The sequence below is a fragment of the Oncorhynchus mykiss genome, chromosome 25, assembly GCF_057628025.1.
Source record: "Oncorhynchus mykiss isolate SJ-2025 chromosome 25, ASM5762802v1, whole genome shotgun sequence".
NCBI lineage: Eukaryota > Metazoa > Chordata > Actinopteri > Salmoniformes > Salmonidae > Oncorhynchus > Oncorhynchus mykiss.
This window is the reverse complement of record NC_143046.1, coordinates 78,800,004-78,806,256: the sequence shown is the minus strand read 5'-3', so window position 1 is coordinate 78,806,256 and position 6,253 is coordinate 78,800,004.

Below are 6,253 nucleotides of genomic sequence, written 5' to 3'. Positions count from 1 at the left end.
AAGCACACCCTTCTCATTAACCTGTGGTGAGTTATTCACAATTTTTTGATGAACAAAAAAGGTTTTATGTATAAGATGGCTAAATAAAGAGCAAAATGGTTGATTATTATATTACTATTTGTGCCCTGGTCCTATTAGAGCTCTTTTTCACTTCCCACGAGCCGGGTTGTGACAAAAACACACTTATTGTTATGTTTAATAAATGTATCTGATAGTGTGTGTGTGTGGCAGGCTTACAATGATGGCCAAAAATAAAATTAGAAAGTGCGCTAGAGGGGGTACGCAGCTGGAGGTTGAATGTTTGAAGGGGTACAGGACTATAACACGTTTGGGAACCTCTGCACTAGAGGAAAAGTTCATCTATGCCACTGTCATCCCACACATACAGTACACTTGGTTTCCTAAATAGTTTGCCCTGCATAGTTTCCATATTCAACACAAGAATAAATGAAAACTGGTCGTCTTCCTCCTCTCCGTGCCCTGTAATGGAGAAGAATCTGTTATGTCATCCAGCTGTTAAGGCTGATGTGATTGTGAAGCATCGGTCTCCAGTTTGGCCGTGTGTCTGACATGGTCATGTACAAGGGGCTGACGTCTCGTGCCCCATCTCTCCTCTCTCCTCCCATCTCTCCTCCCATCCCTCCTCTCTCCTCTCTCCTCCCATCCCTCCTCTCTCCTCCCATCTCTCCTCCCATCCCTCCTCTCTCCTCTTCCCATCTCTCCTCCCATCCCTCCTCTCTCCTCCCATCCCTCCTCTCCTCTCTCCTCCCATCCATCCTCTCTCCTCCCATCCCTCCTCTCTCCTCCCATCTCTCCTCTCTCCTCCCATCTCTCCTCTCTCCTCCCATCCCTCCTCTCTCCTCTCTCCTCCCATCTCTCCTCTCTCCTCCCATCTCTCCTCTCTCCTCCCATCTCTCCTCTCTCCTCCCATCCCTCCTCTCTCCTCTCTCCTCCCATCTCTCCTCCCATCCCTCCTCTCTCCTCTCTCCTCCCATCCCTCCTCTCTCCTCCCATCTCTCCTCCCATCCCTCCTCTCTCCTCTTCCCATCTCTCCTCCCATCCCTCCTCTCTCCTCCCATCCCTCCTCTCCTCTCTCCTCCCATCCATCCTCTCTCCTCCCATCCCTCCTCTCTCCTCCCATCTCTCCTCTCTCCTCCCATCTCTCCTCTCTCCTCCCATCCCTCCTCTCTCCTCTCTCCTCCCATCTCTCCTCTCTCCTCCCATCTCTCCTCTCTCCTCCCATCTCTCCTCTCTCCTCCCATCCCTCCTCTCTCCTCTCTCCTCCCATCTCTCCTCCCATCCCTCCTCTCTCCTCTCTCCTCCCATCCCTCCTCTCTCCTCCCATCTCTCCTCCCATCCCTCCTCTCTCCTCTTCCCATCTCTCCTCCCATCCCTCCTCTCTCCTCCCATCCCTCCTCTCCTCTCTCCTCCCATCCCTCCTCTCCTCTCTCCTTCCATCTCTCCTCTCTCCTCCCATCTCTCCTCTCTCCTCCCATCTCTCCTCTCTCCTCCCATCTCTCCTCTCTCCTCCCATCTCTCCTCTCTCCTCCCATCCCTCCTCTCTCCTCCCATCCCTCCTCTCTCCTCCCATCTCTCCTCTCTCCTCCCATCTCTCCTCTCTCCTCCCATCCCTCCTCTCTCCTCCCATCCCTCCTCTCTCCTCCCATCTCTCCTCTCTCCTCTCTCCTCCCATCTCTCCTCTCTCCTCCCATCTCTCCTCTCTCCTCCCATCCCTCCTCTCTCCTCCCATCTTTCCTCTCTCCTCCCATCTCTCCTCTCTCCTCTCTCCTCCCATCTCTCCTCTCTCCTCCCATCCCTCCTCTCTCCTCTCTCCTCCCATCTCTCCTCTCTCCTCCCATCCCTCCTCTCTTCTCCCATCCCTCCTCTCTCCTCTTCCCATCCCTTCTCTCCTCCCATCCCTCCCCCTCACTCTCCTCTTCTGTCCTAGCTTCACTCATTCCCTCCTGTAGTCTCCCCCTTTTTCTTATCCACTCCTCTTTCTCCCCCTCTCCTCCCCCGGTGGGTTGGACCCCAGGCCAGGTGGCCACAGCTTCATAGTGAACTAATTATGGCTGATGTGCAGGACTGCAAATTAAGTGACATGATTTGCGGAAACCGTCCCAAAAGGGGCCGACTGTGTCTAACTTTTGTAACTGGAAACTAGGGCGAACAGTACTCTGGGTCAAGAGACTAATGTGAGGAGATTAGAGATTAACGGTCATTCTGTTCACATTTGGTGAAAAGAGATGGTCAGACATGGATTAGTCATTAGTGCCTCTGTATTACTGATAAAGTTAACTATTTTACCGTTGTATTCGGTGTTTTCCAAAGGCTACTTTTCTGCCCAATGTTTCAAGAGACGAGTCCGTGTGGAATAGTACCTGTATTACTGATCAAGAATACCCTCTTCTTTTTTGGTTTGATGTGGTCACACTTTGGACCAAACCTTAGGAACACCTGCTCTTTCCATGACAGGCTGACCAGGTGAATCCAGGTGTAAGCTAAAATCCCTTATTGATGTCACTTGTTAAATCCACTTCAATCAGTGTAGATGAAGGGGAAGAGACCAGTTAAAGAAGGATTTGTTAAGCCTTGAAACAATTGAGACATGGATTGTGTTTGCCAGTCAGAGGGTGAATAGGCAAGACAAAAGATTGAAGTGCCTTTGAACAGGGTATGGTAGTAGGTGCCATGTGCACCAGTTTGATTGTCGAGAACTGCAACGCTGCTGTGGTTTTCACCCTCAACAGTTTCCTGTGTGTATCAAGAATGGTCCACCACTCAAAGGACATCCAGCCAACTGCAGGCCAGTGGTCAAAAATTGTTAATTGATTAATGGGGACAAAGGAGGCTGACACGATTTGTGCGGAGCAACAGACGGGCTACAGTTAGTCAACTGACATTTCAGTACAACATTGGTGCCCAAAGACCCATAAAATATTGCACAACTCGTCGTACCTTGACAAGAATGGGGTATGGCAATCGACGACCTTAGAGTTGAACGTCTTTCAGGAAAAAAACAAGAAACTGCTGTTGTATTGGGCTAAGGAACAATACTGGAGATTTGGAAAAATATTGCCTGGGCTGATGAATCCCACTTACTGCTGTTTCATGCTGACGAGAGGACCAGAGTATGGAGTACATGCATCCATCATGTTGCGTGTCAAAATTGCAGGCTGGTTGTGGTGTGGGGTGTGTTTTCATGGCACACATTGGACCCCTTGATAAAAGTGGAGCAACATTTGAATGCCACAGGATATCTGAACGTCATTGCCAATCAGGTGCATCCCTTAATTGCAGCAGTCTATCCACCTGGAAATACCTTTTTTTCCCCAGCAAGATAATGCCCCATGCCACAAGGCTAGGATTGGCCAGGAATGAATCCACAAACATGACATTGAATTCAATTTACCGCAGTGGCTTGACCAGTAACCAGATCTCATTCCAATTGAGCATCTGTGCGATGATATGGAATGAGCTATTCAGAGTAAAGATCCACTACCAGCCAACTTGACACAACTGTGGGAAGCATTCGTGTCAACATGGGCCAGAATCCATGTGAAACGCTTTCGACACCTTGTAGAGTCCATGCCCCAACATTGAGGCTGTTCTGGGGGCAAATGAGGGTGCAATGCAATATTAGGTGTTCTTAATGTTTAGTACACTTGGCGTATGATTTATGATTGATTAAATCACCTCACCTGATAATAATAGTTCAGTGTACTACCATCTTCTTACTTTGAAAGTGCAACCTCTGCTTATTTCCAAAAACGTCAACTTTTGTCACCTGAACTGTATTTGTTTATATAAATTGTCCACCTCACCATGTCTCCTCCGCTCATCCCGTACAGACCTCACCATGTCTCCTCCGCTCATCCCGTACAGACCTCACCATGTCTCCTCCGCTCAGCCCGTACAGACCTCACCATGTCTCCTCCGCTCAGCCCGTACAGACCTCACCATGTCTCCTCCGCTCATCCCGTACAGACCTTGCCATGTCTCCTCCGCTCAGCCTGCACAGACCTCGCCATGTCTTCTCCGCTCAGCTCGTACAGACCTCTCCTCTCCCTCCTCCATACAGACCTCACCATGTCTCCTCCGCACAGCTCGTACAGACCTCTCCTCACCCTCCACATAGCCCGTACAGACCTCTCATCTCCTCTCCCTCCACTCAGCCCGTACAGACCTCTCATCTCCTCTCCCTCCGCTCAGCCCGTACAGACCTCTCCTCTCCCTCCACATAGCCCGTACAGACCTCATCTCCTCTCCCTCCGCTCAGCCCGTACATTATTTTGTAGCAGACACTCTTATCCAGAGCAACCTACAATAAGTGCATTCATCTTAAGATAGCTGGGTGAGACAACCACACATCAGTCATAAAGTAAGTACATTTTTCCTCAGAGTTGTCATCAGTAAAGTCAGTGCTAGCAGGAGTTTTATAAACACATACACAACTCAGCACCAGGTGTTTCTGTTGAGGGGTTACTGCAGTCCTTCTCTTTTTATCTCCCGTTAACTTTCCTTAGACCCCTGCTTTCCTCTCTCCGTCCATCAAACACACACATACAAACTGTGACACACACACCGAGGAAGATGTCTCTGTAATGTTTGTTTTGTGGGCCTGCGGGGGCTCATGGTTACATGGTGGTGGGATCGATCCTCTCAACCCAGTCCGGGCGCTCTGAGGGAGGGAGTAAGTGCTCCCCTGCCTACCTTCTCCCTTCCCAGAACCTGGGTGTGTCCCAATGAGCTCTCCTTCCTGCTGAAGTGTGCACTTGTTTACTACTCCACACAAATGTAAAAGCATTGGATTGGTGTAGGTATAGTCTAGAGGGAGTTTCCATATATCAGTAATTTCCTTACAAATCCATGAAGGGAAGTGAACAAGTGCACACTTCGGGAGAAAGGAAGGATATATGATTGCGACATAACCGTGACCTTGTGGTGCGCACAGCCATCGCTCCTCAGTAGGGGGCAGTAGCACATAATGATGGCACAGAGAGGGGGCCTGGAGAGCAGGGGGAGGGGTGGAGGGGACGAGACTTAACCATAACACAACCACCTGTTCCCTCCCTAAAGCTCACGGCCAGGCACAGGGCACGTCCCAAATGGCAACCTATTCCATACGGTGCACTACGTAGGGAATAGGGTGTATTTGGGACAAGTCTTAGTAGTGTGGGGGGGAGAGGATGGACACAATGTTTTGCTGTGCTGACTGCAGACATTGATTGACTGTTTTTATCCAGTGCCTGACTGCAGGTGGGTGTCTACCTGCTCTCTGGGCTGAGGCTGAGGACACACACGATGGATACATGTTGAAGCACGACTAGCTCCCAACCACCTCTTGTCCCTCCTGAAGCACCAGGCCATAATCTGATGTAATACAGATTTAGACGGACAGAGTCTTATAAAACTCAATAACACTTTATCTCTCTAGGATCCCAGCTTTCAGACAATTGACACTATTTTTAAAACAATTTTTAAAAAGGGTTGTATCTTTGAGGCAATGTCAGGTTGAAATTTACAAGATTAAATAAACACTTCAACCCTACTAGGAGAAGACCTGGGTGAATTAGAATATTTTTCATAAGAGTCTGAAGGTTTATTATTTCAATGGAACACAGCCTGACTAAACAGTAAACGTAAATCCGGGGCACTCCAATTAGTATGAAATATTAGGTTTGTTATGGTTACATAAGACAGAAGGTTACTTAATAAAGTGAAAACCCTTTAACCTAACTCCTAACCGTAACCCCTAGCGTAACTAACGTTAGCCACCTAGCTAACATTAGCAACAACAAATTGGAATTTGTAACATATCATACGTTTTGCAAATTTGTAACATATTGTACGAATTGCAATTCCTAACATCATACAATATGGATGATGGACATCCACAAATTAATACATACCACACGAAACGTAACAAACTACCTGACCAAAAGTATGTGGACACCTGCTCGTCGAACAACATTCCAATATCATGGGCATTAATATGGAGTTGGTCCCCCCTTTGTTGCTATAACACCCTGCACTCTTATGGAAAGGCTTTCCACTAAATGTTGGAACGTTGTTGCGGGGACATGCTTTCATCCAACCATGAGCATTCGTAAGGTCGGGCACTGATGTTGGGCATTCCACAATTCTTCCCAAAGGTGTTCTTTGGGGTTCAGGTTAGGGCTCTGTGCAGGCCAGTAAAGTTATTCCACACCGATCTAAACAGACCATTTCTGTATTGACCTTGCTTTGTGCC